Source organism: Nerophis ophidion, linkage group LG27 (assembly GCF_033978795.1).
Source record: "Nerophis ophidion isolate RoL-2023_Sa linkage group LG27, RoL_Noph_v1.0, whole genome shotgun sequence".
NCBI lineage: Eukaryota > Metazoa > Chordata > Actinopteri > Syngnathiformes > Syngnathidae > Nerophis > Nerophis ophidion.
Window position 1 is genome coordinate 17,358,715 of NC_084637.1, and position 20,866 is coordinate 17,379,580.

The 20,866-nt window shown below is 38.9% G+C and overlaps 1 long non-coding RNA gene and 4 other non-coding genes across 5 annotated transcripts; 1 reads left to right on the forward strand and 4 right to left on the reverse strand.

Annotated features, from left to right (window-relative positions):
• Window positions 1–742: 742 nt before the first annotated feature.
• On the reverse strand, window positions 743–5,479 carry LOC133544324 (uncharacterized). Its single transcript, XR_009804628.1, has 4 exons — window positions 5,418–5,479; window positions 2,914–2,989; window positions 1,930–2,007; window positions 743–823 (listed from the first exon to the last, which is right to left on the reverse strand). It is a non-coding gene; the product is annotated as an uncharacterized LOC133544324 (long non-coding RNA).
• A 5,817-nt stretch (window positions 5,480–11,296) lies between these two features.
• Window positions 11,297–11,368, reverse strand: trnae-uuc (transfer RNA glutamic acid (anticodon UUC)). The gene has a single exon. It is a non-coding gene; the product is annotated as a tRNA-Glu (tRNA).
• A 1,564-nt stretch (window positions 11,369–12,932) lies between these two features.
• On the reverse strand, window positions 12,933–13,004 carry trnae-cuc (transfer RNA glutamic acid (anticodon CUC)). The gene has a single exon. It is a non-coding gene; the product is annotated as a tRNA-Glu (tRNA).
• A 7,428-nt stretch (window positions 13,005–20,432) lies between these two features.
• On the reverse strand, window positions 20,433–20,514 carry trnal-uag (transfer RNA leucine (anticodon UAG)). Its single transcript has one exon. It is a non-coding gene; the product is annotated as a tRNA-Leu (tRNA).
• Window positions 20,515–20,636: 122 nt separating this feature from the next.
• On the forward strand, window positions 20,637–20,708 carry trnad-guc (transfer RNA aspartic acid (anticodon GUC)). Its single transcript has one exon. It is a non-coding gene; the product is annotated as a tRNA-Asp (tRNA).
• Window positions 20,709–20,866: the final 158 nt, after the last annotated feature.

Below are 20,866 nucleotides of genomic sequence, written 5' to 3' on the forward strand. Positions count from 1 at the left end.
TCAAAGGTCCGTAATATCATCGCTTACGTGCAGTGATTTCTCCAGATTCTCTGAACCTTTTGATAATTTTACGTACCGTAGATGGTAAAATCCCTAAATTCTTTGCAAAAAAAATGTTTATCAGTTTTAACATCAAATATGTTGTCTTTGTAGCATATTCAACAGAACTGGGGTTGAAAATTATTTGCAAATCATTGTATCCCGTTTACATTTACATCTAACACAATTTCCCAACTCATATGTAAACGGGGTTCGAATGTATATATATATATATATATAGCCTATTATTTGCGCACTATTTACAAGTTATGTACCAAAAACACAACCACCGAAAAAATACTTAGATCACTGAAAACAGCGCTGCAGAAACCGGCTGTAAACAAGAGGCACTGAATTTTCTGAATTGAAACACTCATTTTAAAGCTTTGACATTAACATTTTAACACACACTAATCTGGTTCAGAAAATATGAGGACCTTATATGAAACACACCTAGGTCTTTTTTGGTTCAAACAATATGAGGACATGACGAGTGCTCACATGTAAAATGTATGTTGTTGACTTGTAACATCTCCTGTTTTGCTAAACATGAGTTCCAAACTCCCCACTGACTAACATGGATGTACCCTTACGAAAATGTTGCCATATAAACTGATCTGTGAGAGATTAAAATTAATAAATGTCTTTCAAAATACAGGTTGGGTCAAATTTAGAGCAGATATAGTAAAAATAGACATGTAATAACCTGTTGGAGGGATGAAGTCGGTTTATGGCTCACATCTGAATCTAGAGAATGTTGAGATAGAACCTCAACAGTTGGTTTCTGCAACAAAACACAAAAATATAATGTCAGAACTACTTAATTATAACATTATCAGCACTTTTTGTTGATAAAAATCTGAGCATACAATGCCAGATAAAGAGTAAAGATTCTTACAGAGTTTCAGCTCTTAGACAATTCATTAAGAATGTAACACACACTAAAATCTGGTTCAGAAAATATGAGGACCTCAAATGAGACACTCATTTTAAAGCTTTGACATTAACATTGTAACAGACACTAATCTGGTTCAGAAAATATGAGGACCTTATATGAAACACACCTAGGTCTTTCTTGCTTCAAACAATATAAGGACATGACGAGTGCTCAAATGTAGAATTTATGTTGTTGACTTGTAACATCTCCTGTTTTGCTAAACATGAGTTCTAAACTTCCTACTGACTAACATGGTTGTACCCTTGCGAAAAAAGTGTCATATAAACTGATCTATGAGAGATTAAAATTAATAAATGTCTTTCAAAATATAGGTTTGGTCAAATTTAGAGCAGATATAGTAAAAATAGACATGTAATAACCTGTTGGAGGGATGAAGTCAGTTTATGAAGTCAGTTGGTTTCTGCAACAAAACACAAAAATATAATGTCAGAACTAATTAATTATAACATTATCTGCACTTTTTTTGATAAAACTCTGAGCATACAATGCCAGATAAATAGTAAAGATTATCACAGAGTTTCAGCTCTTAGACAATTCATTAAGAATGTAACACACACTAAAATCTGGTTCAGAAAATATGAGAACCTGAATTGAGACACTCATTTTAAAGCTTTGACATTAACATTGTAACACACACTAATCTGGTTCAGAAAATATGAGGACCTTATATGAAACACACCTAATTCGTTCTTGGTTCAAACAATATGAGGACATGACGAGTGATCACATGTAGAATTTATGTTGTTGACTTGTAACATCTCCTGTTTTGCTAAACATGAGTTCCAAACTCCCTACTGACTAACATGGATGTACCCTTACGAAAATGTTGTTATATAACCTGATCTGTGAGAGATTAAAATTAATAAATGTCTTTCAAAATACAGGTTGGGTCAAATTTAGAGCAGATATAGTAAAAATAGACATGTAATAACTTGTTGGAGGGATGAAGTCGGTTTATCGCTCACATCTGAATCTGGAGAATGTTGAGATAGAACCCCAACAGTTGGTGTCTGCAACAAAACACAAAAATATAATGTCAGAACAAATTAATTATAACATTAACAACCACTTTTGGTTGATAATATTCTGAGCATATAATTCTACATAAACAGTAAAGATTATTGTAGCGTTTTAGCTCTTAGACTATTATTTAAGATTGTAACATTCACTAAAATGTGGTTCAGAAAATATGAGGACCTGGATTGAAACACTCATTTTAAAGCTTTGAATTAAACATTGTAACACACACTAATGTGGTTCAGAAAATATGAGGACCTTATATGAAACACACTGAAGTCTTTTTTAGTTCAAACAATATGAGTACATGACAACTGATCACATTTAGAATTCATGTTGCTGACCTGTAACATCTCCTGTTTTGCTAAACATGAGTTGTAAATTCCACACTGACTAACATGGATGTACCCTTAAAAAATGTTGTCATATAAACTGATCTGTGAGAGGTTAAAAGGATTAAATGTCTTTTGAAGTATAGGTTGTGTCAAGTTTTTAGCAGATATAAGGCAGCACGGTGATACGAGGTTAGTGCATGTGCCTCACAAATTGAAGGTCCTGAGTTAAATCCTGAGCTCGTGATCTTTCTGTGTGGAGTTTGCATGTTCTCCCCGTGACTGCGTGGGTTCCCTCCGGGTAATAAGGTTTCATCTTACCTCCAAAGACATGCACCTGGGGATAGGTTGATTGGCAACACTAATTTGGCCCTAGTGTGTGAATGTGAGTGTAAATGTTGTCTATTTGTGTTGGCCCTGTAATGAGGTGGCGACTTGTCCAGGCTGTATTCCGCCTTCCGCCCGAATGCAGCTAAGATAGGTTCCAGCACACCCCGCCACCCCAAAAAAGGGACAGGTAGTAGAAAATGGATGGATGGATGGATAATAAAATAGTCAAGTGATAACATGTTGGAGGGATGAAGTCGGTTTATCGCTCACATGAATCTGGAGAATGTTGAGATAGAACATCAACATTTGGTGTCTGCAACAAAACACATAAAAATAATGTTAGAACTTATTAATTATAACATTATAAGCACTTTTTGTTGTTAACATTATGAGCATATAATGCCAGATAAATAGTAAAGATAATTATAGCGGGTTTCTGTCTCTTGTCCCGCTCATGTCTTGAGATGAACTTCCCTCGGTACTCGACCACAAAAGAACCTTTTTAAATTGATGCAAGAGCAAATACACCATATCCTGATAAAACAGTTTATCAATTAACACTGTTTGGAATATCTGTTTTAAAAAGGAATAATAATAGTTGTTACTTGACTAAAAATTCAATTACAAACAGAATTACTCATTCATAAATGTAAATAATTATTATATTAAGTACAAACCCCGTTTCCATATGAGTTGGGAAATTGTGTTAGATGTAAATATAAACTGAATACAATGATTTGCAAATCATTTTCAACCCATATTCAGTTGAATATGCTACAAAGACAACATATTTGATGTTCAAACTGATAAACATTTTTTTTGTGCAAATAATCATTAACTTTAGAATTTGATGCCAGCAACACGCGACAAAGAAGTTGGGAAAGGTGGCAATAAATACTGATAAAGTTAAGAAATGCTCATCAAACACTTATTTGGGACATCCCACAGGTGTGAAGGCTAATTTGGAAGAGGTGGGTGCCATGATTGGGTATAAAAACAGCTTCCCAAAAAATGCTTAGTCTTTCACAGGAAAGGATGGGGCGAGGTACAACCCTTTGTCCACAACTGCGTGAGCAAAAAGTCAAACAGTTTAAGAACAACGTTTGTCAAAGTGCAATTGCCAGAAATTTAGGGATTTCAACATCTACGGTTCATAATATCATCGAAAGGTTCAGAGAATCTGGAGAAATCACTCCACGTAAGCGGCATGACTGGAAACTAACATTGAATAACCGTGACCTTCGATCCCTCAGACGGCACTGTATCAAAGACAGACATCAATCTCTAAAGGATATCACCACATGGGTTCAGGAACACTTCAGAAAACCATTGTCACTAAATACAGTTTGTCGCTATATCTGTAAGTGCAAGTTAAAGCTCTACTATGCAAAGCGAAAGCCAATTATCAACATCCAGAAACGCCGCCGGCTTCTCTGGGCCCGAGATCATCTAAGATGGACTGATGCAAAGTGGAAAGGTGTTCATTGGTCTGACGAGTCCACATTTCAAATTGTTTTTGGAAATATTCGACATTGTTTCATCCGGACCAAAGGGGAAGCGAACCATCCAGACTGTTATCGACGCAAAGTTGAAAAGCCAGTCTGTGATCGTATGGGGGTGCATTAGTGCCCGAGGCATGGGTAACTTACACATCTGTAAGTTACCCATCTGTTTTGAACAACATTTGCTGCCATTTAAGCGCCAACTTTTTCATGGACGCCCCTGCTTATTTCAGCAAGACAATGCCAAGCCACATTCAGCACGTGTTCAAATTCATAAAAAAAGAGTGCAGGTACTTTCCTGGCCGGCCTGCAGTCCTATCAAAAATGTGTGGTGCATTATGAAGCGTAAAATACGACATTGGAGACCCCGGACTGTTGAACGACTGAAGCTCTACATAAAACAAGAATGGTAAAGAATTCCACTTTCAAAGCTTCAACAATTAGTTTCCTCAGTTCCCAAACGTTTATTGAGTGTTGTTAAAAGAAAAGGTGATGTAACACAGTGGTGAACATGCCCTTTCCCGACTACTTTGGCACGTGTTGCAGCCATGAAATTCTAAGTTAATTATTATTTGTAAAAAAAAAAAATATTTCGTTTGGATTTACATCTAACACAATTTCCCAACTCATATCGAAACGGGGTTTGTAATTAATGTGTTACTTGAAAAAAAAAATGTTTTAAATATCTAGCATATGCAGTTGAGAGACATTTCATGAGAGCAGAGTGTGTGTGTGCCTTTAAAAAGCCGTGCCTTTTGCCAAGTGACTTGGGACGTCAGCGCTCAGACATAGCAGAATAGTTCAGCTGTGTTTTTTAGCTTAGCAGTGGCAGTTAAGATAGTTCTGTTGAATGTTTTTTTTGCGTGTGGATGAGGCCTCTTTCTATTTGATATCGTGTTCGTAATTACTTCTGGGAGTTGCTTTTATTAGTAAAAAGATATTACCTGCACTAAACATTTTGTGCTTCTGACGCTGTCTTGTTGACATACAATCACATCAAAAGTAGCATGCCACATTACATCAAACGCATCGTAACAGCGTTGTAGCGTACATAAAAGTTATTAGATTACTCGTTACCAGTAAAAGTAACAGCATAAGTAACATCGTTATCATATACCGCTGTTATTCTAAACACTTCTAATTAAAGCCACATAATACAACCTCTATTAGACAGTAAGAAAATGATCCTAATGAGATGTTGATACAGTTACCATTGATATGATACATAACAAGACATACCTTTCCAATCATTGATCCACTGGGCCTTAAAACAAGACTTGTCACATTCAGATCAAATAAACTCGGTGGCTGCAGCCTCAGGATTACGTCTTGCTCTTCTTTTGGGCACAATGTCTACATCATGTGTTGATGCGCCTAACAAATCCACACATAAAAATGAAAAAAGTCAGTGAAACAGAAATAAAACAGAACTAAACCCTTCAAAAACTGTTAAATTTAGGCTCAGTGCAGACATGAAGCTTCTCAAACAAAGTACTAATGTAACAATATCAGTAACATGCCAACTCGACAGTGCTTATCAGCTTGAAATATTTGTATTTGAGAAAAAGTATAAACAATTTAAAGAACTCTAGTCTGTCTTGTTTAAAATTAAGAAAAGGTTTACTAGCAAAGTGATCAAGGGTGATGGGTCAAATGCAGAGAATAATTTCACCACACCTTGTGTGTGTGACAATCACTGCTACTTATAATCTTCCATGCAACTTTAAAAAAAAAAAGTTAAATGCCTTTGCCTTGGCCCGGAACTGAAATGCTTTATTTAACCTCATAAAATCAAATCTGATTGCAATTAATAACAAAAAACATTTAACTGTTGTTTATAATGAACTATTTTCCTACGTTAAAAAACATTGGGCTATTTAATTACGTTAAACTCCATTTTATGCTCACCTGATTCAACCATGCTGCCGAAGACTGTCAAAGATTGTTTGTGGCCAAGATAGATGTCCCCCTCCGGTGCTGCAGGTCCCGGAAGTGCTGTTCACTGAGCGCTCTGTTGTGCTCAAAATCGTGTGTGAAGTTTTGTATTTCGATTATAAATGGTCCTTTTGGAAAACCCTTTTTATATATATATTTAATATTAAGTGTGATACTTGAGCTGTATAATAATTAACTAGTGAAAAATAATTAACTAGTGATTTAGCCCTCTGTTAGGAGCAGACATCATCCACCGGCCAATCAGGCGGCGCCTAACTGAAAATTGGACCAATCAGACGCCGAGACTCTTCAGAGTGGGCGGAAGTAACCATCTTGAACACAATGTAAAGTGAATACCTCCAAAAACAATCCCCAATTGAATCCAAAATTTGTCCCAAAGATAAAAATACCGAAATCATGTGCTATTGTAACCATTTGAAAATATTAAATATTGTATGTAGTTTGAATTCCATTTGAATTAGTGCCTTTGTCTCAATCAAAGTTGAAGGTTGTTTTTTTGGAGGGGGGGGGGCATTTATGCAAAAACCTACATTTCAGGCACATTTAAATTAATGATTGTGCGGCATTGTATTTTAGTCAACATAATAGTAAAAAGCCCAATACAATAAAATACTGAATCCAACAAATTAAATCATCACCATAATCCTTTTATTACTAATTGTCGAGCCCAAATCCTCTCCAGATAAACCAAATGAGTAGATAAAACTAACATAAAAAAGGTTGAGATCATCAGATCAGTTGAAAATGTGTTATTTGATTTAGATTTCAAAAGTATGTTTATTGCTGTAATGATTAGATGTTTTTCAAAATGTTGGAGTGTGTGAGTTTCTGACCCACATGACATATGACATATGAGGACAAGTGTGTGTGTGTGTGTGTGTCATAATAGCAAAGATGGCCACTAGGGGCAAAATCGAAGGTGAGCAAAAAAATTCAACACACTTTCACACACTTTTTCTGAAAATTTGACAAATGAAGACTTTAGAGATTTTTGGTCTGGGAACATGCTGGGAGGGTCTAGAACACGATAGTATTGCGGGAAATATGGGGACATGGAAAATGTCCTCATATTTCAACAGGTCCTCATATGTAAGGTGAAATTTCATAAAAATGTCCTCATATGTCACTTTGACAAACACACACACACACACACACACACACACACACACACACGCACACACACACACACACACACACACACACACACACACACACACACAACAAAGCCATGATGGAGAGGAAATGAAGTTAAAGCTTAAAGTTTAGCCAGTTGATTTCAGTGAATAAAACAAAGTATTTTCTATTAACTTTTTTTTTCTGTTAGTTACTACCTGTATGTTTTTTTTTACACATTTAAGTCATGGTGTCCCGCCATCATGGTGTGGTGATGAGCATTTTTAAGGATAAATTCCCTGTAGCCTCATTGATACTTTTTTCTGTCAACAGAGGGTTCACCCCAATAAATTGACAACATACACAGACTTGATAGAATCCAAAAGAAAGAGAAGATCGTCTTCTGCTGAGGGACCCCCCCATCAAGAATGCAAAAATCACGAGCTGCCTTACTGTCTCTTCACGGTGGGTTACGCAGACAACACTTGACAAGCTTGTGCTAAATTTTGTATGTCAAGCCAATCAACCATTTTCTGTGGTTGAGACACCATCCTTCAAGACTTTGATAGAAACCCTGCAACCTCAGTGTGCAGTTATGACAAGAAAAACATTTAACTGTAGAATAAAAGAAGGTGCAAAGACAATGAAGAGCATAATTGTCAGAAAACTGAGTGCTGTGAATCATGCTGCCACCACAACTGACTGCTGGTCTGCCAGACAACGTAGTTACATAGGTGTCACCTGCCACTGGATAGACCATACCTCTCTAGAAAGACACTCCGCTGCATTAGCTTGTAGACGTCTCAAAGGCTCACACACATTTGATGTGCTTGCTGCAGCATTAGAGGATGTACATTCTGAGTACCAAATCAGGGGAAAAGTGACCAGGACAACAACAGAGAGTGGTTCAAACTTCCTAAAGGCCTTTCGAGTATATGGTGCGCAGGAGAGAGAGGACAGAGTCGCTGATGATGGACAGGAGAGAGACTCAGAAGGGTCAGAAGATGAGAATGAGTCGGAGGTGGAGTACCAAGGTGTGTGTTCTATTTTGGATAATGACACTTGCCTTGAATATCATCTTCCAAAGCACCAAAAGTGTGCATGCCATCTCCTCAATCTAATCTCTGCAGTTGACACCACTGCTGCTGAAGCACGCAGCGAAACATACAAGAGGTTGTCACCTGCTGCTTTTGCAAAAGGTGGAATAAGACCAGCAGGTCAATCACACCATTTGAAATTGTGGAACGTGAATGCAAGATGCAGTTTCTCCGACCCAATCAAACTCGTTGGAGCTCCCTGTTCCTCGCTGTAGAACGGGTTGTATGCATTCAGAAGGAGCAAGGAGAAAAAGCACTCCGCAATGTGTGCATAGCATTGCAGATAAAGATGTAAGTTGGCAGAACTCACATTGTTTAGGAACAAATGTGGGCATTGCTGATTAATGTGGGTGAATCCACAATATAGTTTTCTTTACGTGGTCATGTGATAATTGTAGTTGATTTGCTGTGAAGTTTGTATGTTAATTTAACACACAATGAAAAGGGATGTATCAAAAGTTGCTGAAAGCTAACTTTCATCTTTACATTTTTCATAGGCTCAATACAGCTGAAATGGCATTTTTGACTGAGTACGCTGCGGTAATGAAGCCTGTTGCCATGGCCCTGAACATCCTCCAAGGGCAATTATCTTTGCATATGGGCTTCCTGCTGCCAACACTTCACCAGTTGCAGAACAAGCTGAAGAAGTTGGAGTCATCTTGCAAAGTGTGTAGACCGCTCATTGATGTCCTGCAGGAGGGGATCCAGAAACGTTTTGGAGAGATGATGAAACAACCTGAGTTGATTGCAGCAGCTATACTCCTACCAAAATTCAGGACATCCTGGACCACTGATGATAGCATCTTAAATGACGGTAAATATACTTATGCACATGTACACATTTTCCAGATGAAGATGTGTGTATATCAATCCATGGAATGTTATTTTTATTTAAGTTCATATTGTATCAGTGACAAATTATAGGCTAGCAAGAGTTAGGAGCACATCAAAAATCAGCAGCTTGAAAGGCTGTACAGTAGAAAGGAAAAACATATGTTCAGACCTAATTCTTTTGAAATCTCTTTCACTTGCCACAGGCCTCGACTACATCAACAATCACCTGGACACTGAATTGGAGATGGATGATGTTCCCACAAACAGTAGTCACTCTGATGAAGATGACTTCTTTGCATCGCTGAATACAGGACAATCACAAACAGGAGAGCTGGAGAGGTACCTTTCATGTCCATCCACTGGAGGTATGGATCTCTTGCATTCCTTTCCTCAAATCAAGAGCCTGTCTATGAAAATCAACACAGGCGTCCCAGCATCTGCAGCCCGTGAGAGACTTTTTAGTCATGCAGGACGGCTAAAAGGTCACAGCTTCACAGTGTGAACCTTGAGAGCCAATTGTTGAAACTGAATAGTCACTTAACTGAGTGATTCTGAGTGAACATGCACAACTTCACATGCACACACTCTTACGCATGCATGCACACACAAATCAGAAGTGCACAGTGTTCTCAGGTGCAGCCCACAGCTATCAGAGTTTTTGGTTTGCGTAAAGGCTAACTTATTATTTTCCTTTGTAACCTCTGCCTACTGAGCCTATGGTGCTGTTAAGTTATTGTGGCTGAATTTGCCTTAATTTATTTTATTTTAATGTATTATTATTTAATATATCATTGTTTTAGTTGCTTAAGAGATATTTGTGGCTCTGAATTTGTTCATTACTATTTTTATGTTTTAGAGCATTATTTGTTGCTGTCATCATTAAAGGAACAGGTTATTCTTCAGTTACTCATTACTTGAGTAGTTTTTTCACAACATACTTTTAACTTTTAATCAAGTAAATATTTGGGTGACTAGTCCTCACTTTTACTTGAGTAATAAAACTCTAAAGTAACAGTACTCTTCCTTGAGTACAATTTCTGGCTACTCTAACCACCTCTGGTGCCGACCAGCGATACATGCTATAACTTTTGTGTTCCGAATATAGGAAAAAATTCGACTGGCCTGAGTGTCTAAGGTAGGGGGCGCAGATCTTCAAACGACAGGTTGACAAAAACATACGTGTCCACGTTTTAGCCATACCAAGTCAATGTAACAAAACTGTCCTTTGCTTTATTGAATAATTGATCCTTCATCCTTAAAACTGTGTGGGAAAAATCAGACCAAAAGCCTCCCAGACGGGGAGATTGTTTTGGTTCCTCTTATTTTCATCAGTTAACATATTGTTCAACCTTGAGCAGTGACCACAGTATCCCTCTCTGAAAATTGTGATGTGTGGACCTGGAGATACTGCACAGTCCTACAGATATGGTAGTACTTTACTACCGTTTGAGCATTCCTCGAAATCAGGATGCATAACAAGTTTTCAAAAAGGAAAAACTGTGTATTAGAGTCAGTGACTCAAATTCAGTATTGCGGATTAAGTTGAAACCAAGAATATATGTAAAAGATTAGAAGGCATTTGAACGTATTTTTACTGACAAATTCGTCGGCATTTAATCTTTTTAAGTCCACAGTGTCGGTACCTCTACTGTTGGAAGTCCAGTTCTGTGGAAGAAACAAACGCCTCTACTTTGGGGTGCCTTAGTACTATTTGACAAGGACAAATCCTTCTTGTCTCAGAAAACAAACAAGTTTCTCACCAGGAAAACATATGCGATGGTATTTCAATCCACGCCTCCATAAAGCTAGGGCAGCAAATACAGTCAGCAGAGTGGCGCAGCGGGAGCGTGCTGGTCCCATAACCCAGAGGTCGATAGATCGAAACTATCCTCTGCTGACTTGCGTGTTTTATGTGGAAGATATCCGCTAGGTTCCACTTACACTCTTCGGTTTCATGACATAATAAGAACACTCATTGTTCAGACTTCCACATTGAAGAACAGTTGAACAAATTTCCGGGTAACTCTTTTGAAAATGTTAATGTTACTGACTTGCAACCAATGAGCATAAACATGAGAATTGTGGACATTAGTTAGAAACTGACTGCTCCCAGAGTGTTTCCCTGACCGGGAATCGAACCCGGGCCGCGGCGGTGAAAGCGCCAAATCCTAGCCACTAGACCACCAGGGACCTGAAGCCCTTCCTAGACATTTGCTTCCCGGCTGCTTTTTAGACGTATGCACGAAGCTCCCATACCATGTCAGGTGTACGAAGTCTGAAATGTGGTTTGCAAAGGTCATTGGTTGAAGTCTTTGAGCGAGAACTTTTGTGGCTTAGGGAACTGCTGCAGGAATATGGACGTGGAAAAAGTATACAACTCTAACAAGAGCGAACAGAGGTTCTTTTCTCATGTCCTCTATTGACTCCTTGGTGTAGTCCACGTTGAGGGTGAGGTTGGAGTTTCCACACAATGTTACCAGAAAGGCCATTTCCCTCCTGCAAGTCGCTCCATGTCGACCAGCGATACATGCTATCACTGTGGGGTGATCCGAATATAGGAAAAAATACGTCTGACCTGAGTGTCTAAGGTAGGGGCGCAGATCTTCAAACGACAGGTTGACAAAAACATACTTGTCCACATTTTAGCCATACCAAGTCAATGAAACAAAACTTTCCTTTGCTTTATTGAATAATTGATCCTTCATCCTTAAGACTGTGTGGGAAAAGTCAGACCAAAAGCCTTTGTAATCTGCATACGTACAAAATGACATAGGTTGATAGAACACGGCATATTTACACTGTAACTCATTTTGTGTTGTATTTGGACTGCTGCACACATCCTCACCCCTGCCCTGGTTGTGTTCTTTTTGATTAACATTCCTAGTGTAAAGAACTCCAAAGCTAATGTTTTGGCCTGATTTCCACAAGTTTTCCAAAGCATTCCAAATGAGGACCAAGCTTGGTCTTAGTTCTTTGGTCAGGAAAGATACAAATGCGTTACAGGAATAGAAAAGGCAGTGGTGGGGTTTGAACCCACGCTTCCTGAGAGACTGGTGGCTAAGTCCAGCGTCTTAAGACCAATTGGCCACATAACCATCACATATATGGTTTAGAGAATCAATTTATCGGCATTATGAGACGGCAAACGTATGACATGGCACCGCTATGGTTGTGGCGTGGCAGGGATAAGCCTGGATTGTTGGTTGTTGTTTAGAAAACGCAGGACAGCAAAATTGTCGGCATTTAATCTTTTTAAGCCCACAGTGTCGGTACCTCTACTTTTGGAAGTCCAGTTCTGTGGATGAAACAAACGTCTCTACTTTGGGGTGCCTTAGTACTATTTGACAAGGACAAATACTTTTTGTCTCAGAAAACAAGCAAGTTTTTCACCAAGAAAACATAAGTGATTGTATTTCAATCCACACCACCATAAAGCTAGGTCTGCAAATGCAGTTAGCAGAGTGGCGCAGCGGGAGCGTGCTGGGCCCAGAACCCAGAGGTTGACAAATCGAAACTATCCTCTGCTAGCTGGCGTGTTTTTATGCAGAAGATATCCGCTAGGTTCCACTTACACTCTTCGGTTTCACGACATAACACCCATTGTTCAGACTTCCACGCTGAAGAACAGTTGAACAAATTTCCGGTTACCTTTTTTGAAAATGTCAATGTTAATGACTTGCAACCAATGAGCATAAACATGAGAATTGTTGACATAAGTTAAAAATTGACTGCTCCAAGACTGGTTACAAAGTGTTTCCCTGACCGGGAATCTAACCCGGGTCACGGCGGTGAGAGCGCCGAATCCTAGCCACTAGACCACCAGGGAGCTTACAATTTCCCTAGACACTTGCCTCCTGGCTGCTTTTTTGACGGATGCACGAAGCACCCATACCATGTCAGTTGTACAAAGTCTGAAATGTGGTTTGCAAAGGTCATTGGTTGAAGTTTTTAAACGAGAACTTTTGTGTCTTAGGAAACTGCTGCAGAAATATGGACTTGGACGTTGAAAAAGTATACAACTCTAACAAGAGCAAACATACGTTCTTTTCTCATGTCCTCTATTGACTCCTTGGTGTAGTCCGCGTTGAGGGTGAGGTTGGAGTTTCCACTCAATGTCACAAGAAAGGCCATTTCCCTCCTGCAAGTCGCTCCTTGCCGACCAGCGATACATGCTATCACTGTGGTGTGATCTGAATACGGGAAAAAATACAACTGGCCTGGGTGTCAAAGGTAGGGGCGCAGATCTTCAAACGACAGGTTGACAAAAACATACATGTCCACCTTTTAGCCATACCAAGTCAATGAAACAAAACTTTCCTTTGCTTTATTGAATAATTGATCCTTCATCCTTAAAACTGTGTGGGAAAAGTCAGACCAAAAGCCTTTGTAATCTGCATACGTACAAAATGACATAGGTTGATAGAACACGGCATATTTACACTCTCACTCATTTTGTGTTGTATTTGGACTGCTGAACTAATCCTCACCCCTGCCCTGGTTGCGTTCTTTTTGATCACATTCCTAGTGTAAAGAACTCCAAAGACCTCAAAAAATGAGGTCTTACTGCTTTGGTCAGGAAAGATACAAGTGTGTTACAAGAATTTAAAAGACTGTGGTGGGATTTGAACCCACGCCTCCTGAGAGACTGGAACTTCAATCTAGCGCCTTAGACCCCTTGGCCACACAAATGTCATTTACAAGTTTAAGAGAATCAATTTATCGGCATTATGAGACCGTAAACGTATGACATGGCACCGCTGTGGTTGTGGCGTGGCAGGGATAAGCCTGGATCGTTATTTGTTCTTTAAAAATCGTAGGTTAGCGCAGTCCTCTTTAGTATAGTGGACGGTATCTCCGCCTGTCATGTGGATGACCAGGGTTCGATTCCCTGACGGGGAGATATTTTTTTGGTTCCTCTTATTTTCATCAGTTAATATCAGAGGTGGGTAGTAACGCGCTACATTTACTCCGTTACATTTACTTGAGTAACTTTTGGGATAAATTGTACTTCTACGAGTAGTTTTTATGCAACATACTTTTACTTTTACTTGAGTATATTTATAGAGAAGAAACGCTACTTTTACTCCGCTCCATTTATCTACAATCAGCTCGTTACTCGCTACTTTTTTTTCATCGATCTGTTAATGCACGTTTTGTTTGTTTTGATTTTGTCAGACACGCATTCAAAGTAGGAACTACGCATGCCTGCGTTTCACCAATCAAATGCAGTCACTGGTAACGTTGGACCAATCAAACAAAACCAGGCGGTCACGTGACCGTCACACGTCAAATCCGACCTAAAAAGTTGAAAAACTTATTGGGGTGTTACCATTTAGTGGTCAATTGTACGGAATATGTACTGTACTGTGCAATCTACTAATAAAAGTTTCAACCAATCAATCAAAAGTGTAAAGTAAAAAAGACACTTTTTATTTCAACCGTACTTCCCGTCAAAAGCCTAAAGACTGATCGCACAGTTCCTGTCTTCAAAATAAAAGCGCCGCTCCATCGAGCATGCGCTAACAAAATAAGAGTCTCCGAAAGCCAGCGCAAACAAGCGAGCAAATGAGTGTTTTTTTTCTTTTCTTGTTGTTGTTCTTTGTTTTATGTGAAGATTATGTGAGTTTGCCGCCAATGTATTTCTTGTAAAGTGTATAAAAACGAAGCTGGACAAATAAGATGCCAAATACAAACGACTTTCATGTGGTGTTAGACAGAAAAGAGGAACTTTTTTTCTCCTCCATTTGAAAATGTGGACATTATCAGCACTATACTGTCTGATTCCAATCAATGCAAGTCATCAGAATCAGGTAATACACCAACTTATTTTCTTGTCTTCATGAAAGATAGGAATCTATATGTTAAACATGCATGTATATTCATTAAAACACCTTTAACATTTAAACAAAAAAGGCAAAATAAAAAACTATAAATTATATACTGTGAATATATATATATATATATATATATATATATATATATGATATGTGTGTGTATGTATATATGAGGTAGATCACCTCAACTTGGTCATTTATTAAGTAATTGATTAACGTTAAAACTTATTGGGGTGTTACCATTTAGTGGTCAATTGTAGGGAATATGTACTGTACTGTGCAATCTACTAATACAAGTTTTAATCAATCAATCAATCAATGCCTACATAGCCTATTGTGCTGTTAGGTTATTGTGGCTCAATCTGCCTTATTTCTTTTATTTTAATGTATTATTATTAAATATATATTATTGTTTTAGTTGCTTAAGAGATATTCCTGACTCTGAATTTGTTCATTGCTATTTTTATGTTTTTGTGCATTACTTGTTGCCGTAATTATTAAACGAACAGGTTACTCATCAGTTACTCAGTACTTGAGTAGTTTTTTCACAACATACTTTTTACTTTTACTCAAGTAAATATTTGGGTGACTAATCCTTACTTTTAGTTGAGTAATACATCTCTAAAGTAACAGTACTCTTACTTGAGTACAATTTCTGGCTACTCTACCCACCTCTGGTTAATATATTGTTCAACCTTGAGCAGTGACCACGGTATCCCTCTGAAAATTGTGACGCGTGGACCTGGATATACTGCACGGTCCTACAGATATGGTAGTACTTTACTACCGTTTGTTGCATTCCTCGAAATCAGGATGCATGAAAAGTTTTCAAAAACAGTGTCTTTACCTCGACTGTTGGAAGTCCAGTTCTGCGGAAGAAACAAACGCCTCTACTTTGGGGTGCCTTAGTACTATTTGACAAGCACAAATTTTTTTCGTCTCAGAAAACAAGCAAGTTTCTCACCAGGAAATTATAAGCGATGGTATTTCAATCCACGCCTCCATAAAGCCGGGACTGTTAATACAGTTAGCAGAGTGGCGCAGCGGGAGCGTGCTGGGCCCATAACCCAGAGGTCGATAGATCGAAACTATCCTCTGCTATCTTGCGTGTTTTATGTGAAAGATATTTGTCCGGTCCCACTTACACTCTTCGGTTTCACTACATGTTAAGAACACCCATTGTTCAGACTTCCACGCTGAAGAACAGCCTAACAAATTTCCGGTTACCTTCTTACAAAATGTCAATGTTAATGATTTGCATCCAATGAGCATAAATATGAGAATTGTGGACATAAATCACAAATTGACTGCGCTCATACTGGTTAGACAGTGCTTCCCTGAACCGGAATCGAACCTGGGTTACGGCGGTGAGTGCGCCGAATCATAGCCACTAGACCACCAAGGAGCTGACAACATTCCTAGACACTTGCCTCCTGCCTGCTTTTTTCACGGATGCATAAGCACCATGTCAGTTGTACAAAGTCTGAAATGTGGTTTGCAAAGGTCATTGGTTGAAGTTTTTAAACGAGAACTTTTGTGTCTTAGGAAACTGCTGCAGAAATATGGACTTGGACGTTGAAAAAGTATACAACTCTAACAAGAGCAAACATACGTTCTTTTCTCATGTCCTCTATTGACTCCTTGGTGTAGTCCGCGTTGAGGGTGAGGTTGGAGTTTCCACTCAATGTCACAAGAAAGGCCATTTCCCTCCTGCAAGTCGCTCCTTGCCGACCAGCGATACATGCTATCACTGTGGTGTGATCTGAATACGGGAAAAAATACAACTGGCCTGGGTGTCAAAGGTAGGGGCGCAGATCTTCAAACGACAGGTTGACAAAAACATACATGTCCACCTTTTAGCCATACCAAGTCAATGAAACAAAACTTTCCTTTGCTTTATTGAATAATTGATCCTTCATCCTTAAAACTGTGTGGGAAAAGTCAGACCAAAAGCCTTTGTAATCTGCATACGTACAAAATGACATAGGTTGATAGAACACGGCATATTTACACTCTCACTCATTTTGTGTTGTATTTGGACTGCTGAACTAATCCTCAACCCTGCCCTGGTTGCGTTCTTTTTGATCACATTCCTAGTGTAAAGAACTCCAAAGACCTCAAAAAATGAGGTCTTACTGCTTTGGTCAGGAAAGATACAAGTGTGTTACAAGAATTTAAAAGACTGTGGTGGGATTTGAACCCACGCCTCCTGAGAGACTGGAACTTCAATCTAGCGCCTTAGACCCCTTGGCCACACAAATGTCATTTACAAGTTTAAGAGAATCAATTTATCGGCATTATGAGACCGTAAACGTATGACATGGCACCGCTGTGGTTGTGGCGTGGCAGGGATAAGCCTGGATCGTTATTTGTTCTTTAAAAATCGTAGGTTAGCGCAGTCCTCTTTAGTATAGTGGACGGTATCTCCGCCTGTCATGTGGATGACCAGGGTTCGATTCCCTGACGGGGAGATATTTTTTTGGTTCCTCTTATTTTCATCAGTTAATATCAGAGGTGGGTAGTAACGCGCTACATTTACTCCGTTACATTTACTTGAGTAACTTTTGGGATAAATTGTACTTCTACGAGTAGTTTTTATGCAACATACTTTTACTTTTACTTGAGTATATTTATAGAGAAGAAACGCTACTTTTACTCCGCTCCATTTATCTACAATCAGCTCGTTACTCGCTACTTTTTTTTCATCGATCTGTTAATGCACGTTTTGTTTGTTTTGATTTTGTCAGACACGCATTCAAAGTAGGAACTACGCATGCCTGCGTTTCACCAATCAAATGCAGTCACTGGTAACGTTGGACCAATCAAACAAAACCAGGCGGTCACGTGACCGTCACACGTCAAATCCGACCTAAAAAGTTGAAAAACTTATTGGGGTGTTACCATTTAGTGGTCAATTGTACGGAATATGTACTGTACTGTGCAATCTACTAATAAAAGTTTCAACCAATCAATCAAAAGTGTAAAGTAAAAAAGACACTTTTTATTTCAACCGTACTTCCCGTCAAAAGCCTAAAGACTGATCGCACAGTTCCTGTCTTCAAAATAAAAGCGCCGCTCCATCGAGCATGCGCTAACAAAATAAGAGTCTCCGAAAGCCAGCGCAAACAAGCGAGCAAATGAGTGTTTTTTTTCTTTTCTTGTTGTTGTTCTTTGTTTTATGTGAAGATTATGTGAGTTTGCCGCCAATGTATTTCTTGTAAAGTGTATAAAAACGAAGCTGGACAAATAAGATGCCAAATACAAACGACTTTCATGTGGTGTTAGACAGAAAAGAGGAACTTTTTTTCTCCTCCATTTGAAAATGTGGACATTATCAGCACTATACTGTCTGATTCCAATCAATGCAAGTCATCAGAATCAGGTAATACACCAACTTATTTTCTTGTCTTCATGAAAGATAGGAATCTATATGTTAAACATGCATGTATATTCATTAAAACACCTTTAACATTTAAACAAAAACGGCAAAATAAAAAACTATAAATTATATACTGTGAATATATATATATATATATATATATATATATGATATGTGTGTGTATGTATATATGAGGTAGATCACCTCAACTTGGTCATTTATTAAGTAATTGATTAACGTTAAAACTTATTGGGGTGTTACCATTTAGTGGTCAATTGTAGGGAATATGTACTGTACTGTGCAATCTACTAATACAAGTTTTAATCAATCAATCAATCAATGCCTACATAGCCTATTGTGCTGTTAGGTTATTGTGGCTCAATCTGCCTTATTTCTTTTATTTTAATGTATTATTATTAAATATATATTATTGTTTTAGTTGCTTAAGAGATATTCCTGACTCTGAATTTGTTCATTGCTATTTTTATGTTTTTGTGCATTACTTGTTGCCGTAATTATTAAACGAACAGGTTACTCATCAGTTACTCAGTACTTGAGTAGTTTTTTCACAACATACTTTTTACTTTTACTCAAGTAAATATTTGGGTGACTAATCCTTACTTTTAGTTGAGTAATACATCTCTAAAGTAACAGTACTCTTACTTGAGTACAATTTCTGGCTACTCTACCCACCTCTGGTTAATATATTGTTCAACCTTGAGCAGTGACCACGGTATCCCTCTGAAAATTGTGACGCGTGGACCTGGATATACTGCACGGTCCTACAGATATGGTAGTACTTTACTACCGTTTGTTGCATTCCTCGAAATCAGGATGCATGAAAAGTTTTCAAAAACAGTGTCTTTACCTCGACTGTTGGAAGTCCAGTTCTGCGGAAGAAACAAACGCCTCTACTTTGGGGTGCCTTAGTACTATTTGACAAGCACAAATTTTTTTCGTCTCAGAAAACAAGCAAGTTTCTCACCAGGAAATTATAAGCGATGGTATTTCAATCCACGCCTCCATAAAGCCGGGACTGTTAATACAGTTAGCAGAGTGGCGCAGCGGGAGAGTGCTGGGCCCATAACCCAGAGGTCGATAGATCGAAACTATCCTCTGCTATCTTGCGTGTTTTATGTGAAAGATATTTGTCCGGTCCCACTTACACTCTTCGGTTTCACTACATGTTAAGAACACCCATTGTTCAGACTTCCACGCTGAAGAACAGCCTAACAAATTTCCGGTTACCTTCTTACAAAATGTCAATGTTAATGATTTGCATCCAATGAGCATAAATATGAGAATTGTGGACATAAATCACAAATTGACTGCGCTCATACTGGTTAGACAGTGCTTCCCTGAACCGGAATCGAACCTGGGTTACGGCGGTGAGGGCGCCGAATCATAGCCACTAGACCACCAAGGAGCTGACAACATTCCTAGACACTTGCCTCCTGCCTGCTTTTTTCACGGATGCATAAGCACCATGTCAGTTGTACAAAGTCTGAAATGTGGTTTGCAAAGGTCATAGGTTGAAGTCTTTGAGCGGGAACTCTTGTGTCTTAAGAAACTGCTGCAGGAATATGGACGTGGAAAAAGTATACAACTCTAACAAGAGCAAACCGACGTTCATTTCTCATGTCCTTTTAATGATTCCTTGGTGTAGTCGGTGTTGAGGGTGAGTTTGGAGTTTGCACACAATGTCACCAGACAGGCCATCTCCCTCCTGCAAGTCGCTCCGTGCCGACCAGCGATACATGCTATCACTGTGGTGTGATCCGAATACAGGAAAAAATACATATGGCCTGAGTGTGTAAGGTAGGGGCGCAGATCTTCAAACGACAGGTTGACAAAAACATACATGTCCACCTTCACCCCTGCCCTGGTTGATTTCTTTTTGATCACATTTCTAGCGTAAAGAACTCCAAAGCTAATGTTTTGGCCTGATTTCCACAAGTTTTCCAAAGCATTCCAAATGAGGACCAAGCTTGGTCTTACTGCTTTAGTCAGGAAAGATACAAGTGTGTTACAGGGATAGAAATGGCAATGGTGGGATTTGAACCCACGCCTCCTGAGAGACTGGAGCCTAAGTCCAGCACCTTAGACCACTCGGCCACACTACCGTCATACTTAAGGTTTAGAGTATCAATTTATCTGCATTATGACATGGCACCGCTGTGGTTGTGGCGTGGCAGGGATACGCCTCGATCGTTGGTTGTTCTTTAGACAACGCTGGACAGTGCAGTCCTCGTTAGTATAGTGGACAGTATCTCCGCCTGTCACGCGGAAGACCAGGGTTCGATTCCCTGACGGGGAGATTGTTTTGGTTCCTCTTATTTTCATTAGTTAACATATTGCTCAACCTTGAGCGCCTCCCGGAGATGAATGGTCTCTGTTCCATTTTCTAAATTTGAGCCATCTGATTGGCTTTCACTGAGCCAAGTGGGAAAAGCTTAGAAACGCAGTGATTGGTCC